This window comes from Neofelis nebulosa, chromosome 1 (genome assembly GCF_028018385.1).
Source record: "Neofelis nebulosa isolate mNeoNeb1 chromosome 1, mNeoNeb1.pri, whole genome shotgun sequence".
NCBI lineage: Eukaryota > Metazoa > Chordata > Mammalia > Carnivora > Felidae > Neofelis > Neofelis nebulosa.
In genome coordinates this window covers 36412111-36422086 of record NC_080782.1, presented here as the reverse complement: position 1 = coordinate 36422086, position 9976 = coordinate 36412111, and positions in this window count along the sequence as shown.

Genomic DNA, 9976 nt, shown 5'->3' with positions numbered 1-9976 from the left:
TATATTTACACCCACATTAGCTAATCTTATATAATTATCATGCCGAAGTTTTTAGAATAAGAAAAGCCTGATTCTTTTTCACCTTGTAAATGAATGTGAACTGAATATTATGGAAATGTCATGTTTATGTATTTCTCTTTTAGTGCGTTAATACTGCTATTATTCAACCACTTTCAAAATACCCCAAAAGACTATATAATATAGAAGTTTATAGTAATTTGGGAAAGTGATTATGAACTAAAAATGTGAAAACATTTATGATCTCAAAAACATAAAGTATTAACAAAAATGCGTGCATATAAGGCAATAGATCAAAATGCTAACAGCATGAGGTGATCTTCCCCACTTCTCTTGTGTTTTTCATATTTTCCATAGTGATCATATATTTCACAGCAATAGCCAAAATAATATATTCTACAGATTAAAATGAACTTAAGAAACAAAATAGTTTGAAAATCTGATTTCTCAACAAAAATCAAAAGCTCATCTATTCTTTACCTAAAGGGATAAAATTCATTAATCCATAAGATATGATCTGATATATAAAATAAATTTCTAAGTCTCACTGAGTGGTTCTACAGAAGGTTGTTGTAAATAAATACCTATCTATATGTTCCCTTGGGTAGTTGATGATAAATACCTGAACAATCTCATAAAGTTTTAAATGTATATCAACACTGAATGTGGAATGCTTTAATGTTAATGTAGTACCTGGCATTATAAAATTTGCTCACCATATGCTTTCTTTTTCCCCCGTAGCTTCTTGTGCATCTATTCAGATTATGAAGAAAGTTTCTGGATCTTATTCAGCAAGAATCCAGCTGGAGATCATTATCAAATTAATATGCAACTGATACGAACATTAAATTTGTAAATTCTTTAAAAAGAGAATTATGACTTTGTTTAGAGGTCTTGTTTACCAATGGTTAAAGGTAAGTTGGTTTTCCACATCACTGTTTCCTGTCCAGTCTTGCCAGCTGAAACTGGCCTTTCAGACAAGTGATGGTTTATTCTAAAGAAATCCTATCAATTTTAAAGAGATTTTCCATTACAATTAAACTGAACAAAGAAAGGGCACCTATGAGATAAACTGAAACTCATTCTTGACCTGCCATCGTGTCAAGTTTTTGTTTTTGTTTTTGTTTTTACTTTTAAAGAATTTACTGAAATGTATGCTAACTTAAAATATATTTACAAATATCCTCCCATGAGGATACTGTCTTTAAGAAACCTAGATGCTTCTCAGAAATAAATATGATGTGTGCACCTTGAAAAAAATGTGCAAAACAAACAGGGAAGGTAAAATATCACGCAATAGCTCACAGTTTGTAGACACATATTTCCACTGATTATGTACCGGCATATTATTTGTCAATATCAAAAATACCAATTCAGCTGCAAATTAGATAGAACTCATTATAAAGAGTACTACAGATTGGGTATCCACTGGCATCCAGAACAAGTACAAATGGGATTCCTAAATGCCTAGTTTGATACTTCATTTCTTTCTCTAATGGTCTTCTTACTTCTACATTCAATTAACACATATCCTTATTTATCCTCTCTCCACACTACTGCTGCCATTGTTTCTGGGCATGAGTAAATACCAACCCCTCCTTACTGGAGACGGTAGAGTAACAAAAGTTTATGAAGACAACTTTTATTATGAATATTTTATTCTGACTTTCCAATTCAGCAGTTCTCTCTAGTTCTGTTTATAATCTTTTGGTGGGCAGATCCTAAGATCATCCCGTGATTCACACCTCCTTCTATTCATGCCCTTGTGTAATCCCCTCTCCTTGTTCCTGGACTGGCCACAGTGGCTGCCGACCAATAGTCTTGTTAGCAGATTCTCTCTGTAGGCTCTTTCGTCAAGCCACCTTGTTGTAACCTGCTCTACTGGAGAGAGGTCCATATGGCAAAGAACTGAAGGATGATGCCTCCTTCCAATGGCCTTGAAAGAACTGAGGCCCCCTGTGCAACAAACTGCTTGCAACCACAATCATTTGAAGCAGATCTTTCCGTAGCTGAGCCTTCAAATGAGACCCTCTCCCTGGCCAATACCTTATTGGCCAATACCAATACCTGATTGCGGCTTCTGAGAGACTCCGAAGCCGACCCAGTTAGGCCATGCGTGGACTCCTCACCCACAGAAACTGTAAAACAATAAACGTGTGTAGTTTTAAGAAGTCTGCAGTTAATTATGCAGATTGGATAACTAATACAATGTTTTTAGTTCTTAATTTTATTTACTTTTTTTTTAGTTCTGAAATATGACTCTTGCAAGTCTTCAGTAATATTTTTTATAATTTCCAGTTCTCTACTGAAATTTTAACCTTTTATCTCCTTGAACACAGTAGCCATGTGAATTTTAAAGTCTATCTCACAATCCAAATATTTGGTGCCACTTTGGATCTGTTTCTATTGTCTACTGTTTCTGCGAGTTTTCATTCCTGTTGTCTTTCTCCCCCTGTGCCCAGTTATTATATGGAAAAACTGTATTTGAAAAATTATTTGTAGAAATAATTTGAGGCCTAGGAAAATGTTCCTTCTCCAGATTTGCATCTTTCAGATTCCTAGGGACATTAGATATCACATTTCATAGCAATCTGCTTTCAAAAGTTCCAATTTTTCTGAGCTGTCTAGATGACTCAATTGTAAACCATATTCTATATGAATGGTTAGCTTCTGGCTCACTCTTACTGCTGGGATGTGGATCTTTAGGTCTCACGCCAAAGAATCCTACCAGAGTCTCAAACTTAGAGGTCCTACACCCTAACTTTTGTCCTTCTGGTCTCAGAAAGTTATTAAAATGTTAATCCTCCTCTCAGCTTCCTATTCTTAGGTAACAAATCTTCCCTTCCAGAGCAAAAGCAGTCTCAATACAAGACTCATCTCTTCGGATTTCCATTTTCTTCCAGATATCAGCCTGACAATTATTCACTACCTTGTTAGCTCTCTAACGCCTCCAGAGGGTGTTGTTACAGTTAGTTGGATATTATAGCAGAAAGATTGGAATAATCTAGTCCACCATTTCTGGAAGCAGAAGCTGAAGTTCTGGGGTTTTTTATTTTTTATTTTTTTTATTTTTTATTTTTTTAACGTTTGTTTTTTTAGAGAGATGGAGTGCAAGTAGGGGAAGGGCAGAGAGAGAGGAAGACACAGAATACAAAGTAGTCTGCAGGCTCTGAGCTGCCAGCACTGAGCCTGATGCGGGGCTGCAACTCAAAGAACCCAGAGCTCATGACTTGAACCGAATGGGATGCCTAATTGAGCCACCCAGGCCCCCTGGGTTTTTTTTTTTTTGTTTCGTTTTGTTTTGTTTTTTAATGGGTTGCCTTCCATCTTTCTAGCCAATCTGTGTTTGAGCTGCCATTTGGGCACCTTCTGTAGTCTGATAAGTGCTGGACTCTGTAAGAACTTCCTAACTATTCTACAACAGGGGAGGTCAATGCTAGAGGCAACCCAATTTAAGCTAGAAAAGGAAACTACTCGTTGTAGTGTCCGAATATTCTTTGCTTACCAATTTTGGTTCTATGAAAATGGACAAAAATTCTCCCAACCTTGCTATAACTGTCAAACAAAACAAATCTGGATTCACTTTGCCATTCATTTAGCAGAACAGAAAGGGAACAGAAGTTTATATATTTTGCCAAGTAACTGTATATAGCATCCTCCAACTCAAAGGCCAGGTTTTGTTTCATTATCTCAAGTGAAATTGAATTCCTCCGAATTTATCATTACTTTCACGTTTGTTGTTAAAACACTGAAATTTTTAAAGCCCAAAATATAGTTGTAAAGGTTGAGTTTTGCCACCAATAATACAAGTTCTTATTTGCAATCTGGCCTGCAGGGGTCATAAACTCAATGTTCAGGGACAAAACATCGAACAGGAAGTAATGAGGTATGCCTGATGATGGCGGCCAAGTGAAGGAAAGAAGGAGTGGGGGGATTGTGCCACTGGAGAGAGTATGTCCCCTCTAAAGGAGCATAGAGCAGATAATTTCAAGCTCCTATCTGTTGTTAACATGCAGAATGTATGTTGACCCCGAGTAGAATGTAAACCGGGAGTCACCATATCGTAACATTTTTCAAAAGAATATGAAACCTGGATGTTTAAAACCCTTCTCTCTTTTACTGTTGACAATTAAAACAAAAAACCCACACGGTGTAGCATAAAGATAAATAGCATAAACAAGGCTCAGCTGCTAAGCTAAATTATCCCTGATGCCATTTCAGCTTTAAATCCTATCTACCTTCTTTATCAGTACTATTAATGATTGAGAGAAAACTCTTCTTGAAAGATTTCACAAGATCTTAATAAAGTGCTTGTAACATACATATTGTTACTTTGCAAGTAAAAGCAAAGTTTTATATGGACTAACGATCCAAAGAAATACTTCCCAAGCGGCTAAGTATCATGCAAGCTTTCATTTTCCTAAAATCAGGACAGTTTTTAGTTTCAAACCTGGAATTAAAATAATAATTAAAAAATACAGCTAGTTCATTTATAAAGCTATTTGGGGTACATATTGCTGAATTATGAAATATTTTTACAATATGAAAAAAGCCATAAGTCCCTAGCAAAAATAAGTATCATGATCCTCATTTTGTATATACACATCACACCTAAAAGATGCTACATTTGCAAATGTCTTTATATCACACACAATTATCATAAAAGTATTCTAAGGGTATATATATTGAATCAAAATATTAAAGCATCAAGTTTATAATCATTTATACAGTTATCTAATTCAAAAATTTTCTAAACTGACTGATGTATTGGTTTTTGATGATTAAGTATATATGTCACCAAGCCAGCACTAACGTAAAGCTTCGTTTATTTTATCCCAAAACTAAAAAGACAAAAAAAACCCACCACCACCACCACCAACAACAACAACAAACTAATGAGATCGCATTTGCATTTATCAACTTGGGATTCCATAAATTTAATTCATTTCTAGAGAATATTGTATTTTAAATCCAGTGTCAGTACTTTTACACAGTTTTAGAAACAAATCAAATGACTACAACCGTAACCTTCTTCTAAAAATGCAGAAAACCAGGGGCACCTAGGTGGTTCAGTTGGTTGAGTGGCCAAATTCCACTCTGGTCATGATCTCATGAACCCTGAGTTGGAGCCCAACATCAGGCTTGCTGCTGTCAGTGCAGAACCCACTTTGGACCTCTGTCTCCACTCACTGCCCCTCTCCTGCTTATGCTCTCTTAAAAATAAATAAGACATTAAAAATAATCAAAAAAAATTTTTTTAATGTTTATTTATTTTTGAGACAGAGAAAGACAGAGCATGAACGGGGGTGGGTCAGAGAGAGGGAGACAGAATCTGCAGCAGGCTCCAGGCTCCGAGCTATCAGCACAGAGCCCGACGCGGGGCTCGAACTCACGGACTGGGAGATCATGACCTGAACTGAAGTCGCACGCTTAACCGACTGAGCTACCCAGGCGCCCCTAAATTTTTTTTTTTAATGCAGAAAGTCAGAATTACAACCTATACGTTAAACCTCAGACTTACATACAAACTATTATACAAGTTTCAGAAGCCAATTTGAAGTGTCAAATGCTATTTATAATTTTACAAAGTGTCATGCAGAATTCTGTAAGATGACAATGAACACAAAATGCAATCAAGATCTGGGACAGAATTCAGGTTTTGTTTTGTTTTGTTTTGTTTTACACAGGAAAAGAACAAACAAATGTGATTGAGAAAGGAGGTTAAATTGTGCTAAAAAGAATAACTTAGAGAAGCAGTATTTAAAGCAGGCTAATTATGAGAATACACAAATTATCTAGTCCTGTAAGCTACCTTTCTGCAGAGACAGGCTTATTTTGATAGTACCTATGGCCAAATTTTAGTCTACAATGCACTTATTACTCCAAGACAGTAGTCATCTCTATATATTTGGAATAAAATTACCTATACATTCTCATTCTTTGTGGAATTACTTCTTCTTCCCTGGTTTGGATTTTTTAAAATGCTATTGTTGGTTTTATAAAGCTTTCCATACCAAACTCTGGACAACTAAGAAGACCTTTCTTTGACAAATTCAACCTACTCCAATTAAATATTGGTCAGTATCAATGTTGTGCACCTGCGGCCCCGTTTTTTGTTTTTTTCTTTTCTCAATATTCACTAGAAAGTTTTTGCTCATTTAGTTTGCTCCTCATACTTTCTCCTGCCTCTATCCAAAGACATTTTTCCAATTTCTGTAATAGTAAACGAGTAAATTTCAAAAATTATTGTGCCTAACATTTTATGTGAATTAACCTTATCTCACATGTAACTTAAACATCATCTAAAATGGGCTAGAATTTGATATAAAATGCAGAATGCATAGTAATTAACTTGTCTATTAAAATATCTCATGAAAAAATCTAAGACCTTCATGTCTAGTATCTAAGTTTTCAGTGTCCAGGGGCCAACAACTTAAAATAAGTTAGAATACTCGTGTGATGAAATTTATGTGAATCTTGTTGAATAAACATTTTCTTAAATAACTAATATAATTTAAAAAAGCTTTTTCACATACAATTTCACAGTGAAGTTGTTTATGAGTGAGTGGAATTTGACAGAGAATGGTTGTTCCGTATTAGAGTCCATTTAAGAAAGATGACTAGTTTCAATTAAAATGAAATTATTTTTTTCTGATTCTAACAATCATATGTATTTTCTGGGAATTTAGAAAATTTACAAATGAGAAAAAAAAATCACCAACACTCTTAATTACTCACACCTGTTCAGTTACAATGGTGATGCACACAGTTCAGATATGAATATAAGCTTGAACTCAAACTGTAATTTTGAAAGTGTTTATAAATATATTTAAATCCATGAGACTTGATAAGGTGGAAAAGGAAAGAGTGTGGACAAAGAAAAGATGGAGCCTAGACAGAACATGGAGGCATACCAATATGCCTCGAATTAAGATTCGAGGAAGAACAGCAAAGGGGAATTTGAAAGAATGGTCAATGAGAAAGGAGGAAAACCAAGCGTATTTCTCACTGAAGGCAATAGGATCCCATATAACACTAGATGAAGAATGAAGGGGTGGTCAACCATGTCAGATGAGTCAGATATACTGAGTTAAATAAGGTCATAGAACTGTCCAGTGGACTTTGCTACCTGGAGGTTAATAACCGTCCATGCTGATAAGCAGTTTTAGAGGAACCCAAATCAGATTGGACCTATACACCTCATGAGAATCAACTAAAAAAACTCTTCATTTAATGAGCCAATTAAATGGACTTTTACAAAATATATATCCATACTAGCTACTTAAAGCCATTTTTAAAAGTTATAAATCATACAATTGGAAAGAAAAAAAATTCATTCACAATTACACAAAAATCTAGGCATAATGAAGAAATCTTTCATACAGAAAATGTTAAATTTTGCTGAGATATAAAAAGTGCAAACAAATAAGGATATACACCAAATCTCAAATTAGAAAAACTAGCTTAAGTTCATTAATTTCTATCCATTCAACAAACTTTACTTCTATGCTTCCAGCACTTGAATTAACACATAAAGGTCAAAGCTGGCAGTCTTACCAGACTTCTGTGGGAATAGCACCTGTATTTCACCATTAAACCTAGGTCGGATGTTGACTAACTTAAGGCTCTCATTAAAGTATCTTACCTAGGTTTCTTTCCTTTTTTAAACAAGGATAAGGATTTTATCAAAAGCCTTATGTTTCTCCTTTGAACTACTGATGTCCTCTATTAGCATATTTCCTAACATCATAACAACAACCCATTACTTTAAATCTACCTTTTTAGGATGGATTCTTTTAATTGTTGAATTTGGTATGTTAGCATTTTATTTGGGATTTCTGCATTTATACTGATATGTGCATTTAACTTATAAATTTCTTACTGATTTTTTTAAACATTGGGAGACTATAGAACCAGTTATCACATTTATGTGGGGTTTCTTTTTTCCGCATCATCTTCTACATTTGTTTTTTTTTGTTGTTCTAATTTTCCTTAGTTTTTTTTTTTTTTTTTAACTCTCTGGCAAATGCTGATTTCATTTTAAATTGTTTTTAATGTTTCTTTGTTTTTGAGAGAGACAGAGCATGAGCAGGGGACGGCCAGAGAGAAAGGGAGACACAAAATCCCAAGCAGGTTCCAGGCTCCTGGCTGTCAGCACAGAGCCCGACATGGGGCTCAAACCCACTAACCGTGAGATCCTGATCTGAGCCAAAGCCTGGCGCTTAATCGACTGAACCCCCAGGCGCCCCTATTTTCTTATTTGATATACACATATAGCATTATAAATTTGCCATTAAGTAAATTGGCAAACAGGTCTCAAACCTAAGACTATAAGGAGCAAAAGATTTGAAGCTCTTCCAGAGTTCTGAGGTTAGTGAAAATTTCTTTGCACTTCATGTTTTCTCTCTTAAAATATATATGGCTTTTTCCATTCTACTCCATGTGTTTTAATATGAATATAATTTTTCTTGGGGTATTAAAGCAAAGGCAGTTGACGACTGCAGAGGGAAGACGGTTATGTTTAGTTAGTGGTTGCTTCCTGCAGCATCATGTATCCAGGAGTAAACGTGTTCAGAATAACTTTATCCCGCTAGCTTTATATGCACTCTACTACATTGTAGTCTAGTTAGAGTTATATTTTTACATTAATATAATGCTCTCTTGGTCAAAGAAATTAGTTAAGCACAGAAAACGTACAAATATCTAGATTATATAAAAATATCTGACTAAAAAAGGAAAGGGAAGTAAGACAGCTTTCATTTTTAGATTGTGACATAGCTCTGGGAGTGTTTGATTATATATTGAATATTCTGTCCAGGCAAGTTAATAGCAACTCTATAGTTATTTAGGGATACACTTTTATTTCCCAATGATTACATGCTCCTGGTTAAAAACTGTATTAATATCTTTAGATGTATTGTGGTGTGAATAGAGTTCATGGCCTATATAATGCTGACTTTTAAATTTCCCGAGACTTTCTATAATCTAATCAATGGTTTTGTATACAAGTTCTATCACATTTTTAAAAATCTGTTTTTTTTTCTAAGTTACCAAATTTTAAGTCAGCTTTACTAATTATTCCTTATTTTTAGTTACTACAGCTTAAGATTTACATTAACATTTCATATACTGATTACAAGTTGCAACATATAACGACCTTTTAATACTGGAAATTGTTTTTGCCTTGAATTGTTTGAAATTAATACTGCTAACTCTGCCTTATGCTTTATTTTGTCTGATATGACCTTGTGTACTCATTATATTCATTTCGATTCTCCTTCGTTGATCCCTAGTATCATTTGCTCATCAATTGCAGTACATTTTCATAAACTTATTTTGTAAGTGACGTGGGTGTTCCGACATTTTTTTCAATTGTTCTGCATTATCTAGATCTAGGCTGGTCCTAGATTTCTTCTGCTGTGACTTTCCTCTGGAAGTCTGTAACATTGCTGCATTGTTTCCTAATGTTCAGAGCTATGCAGAAGTCTGAGACCTGTTAAGACTTTTTTTCTTGATAAATAATTTTTGTTTTCCCCAACTGCTTTTAGGCCACATCCAACTTGCATAAATCAAGCTACTACCTATTCCCCAAGTACGTCCTGAAGCTTTCCATCTTCACTCACAGCTCCATCCACTCACTGACTGTCCCTGTTTTTGGAAAATGCCGTCTATCAAGAACCAATTTAAATGCCACTTGTGCTAACACACATTTCCAGGATTCATATTAGTCAGAATTAATCTATCCTTTATCTAAATTTATGCCACTGTTATACAACTGCACCACTGATGTCTACGGTGTATTGCTGAAGAATATATACCAGAGTGGTGATGAGTAGGTTCTGGAGTCTGAGCACCAGGTCTCAGATTTCAACCCTGCCATATTCTAGTTGTACGATCGAAGTTATTAGGCTCCCTGTGCCTTCTTAACTCATCTGCAAAATGGGAATAGTTTCTAGCT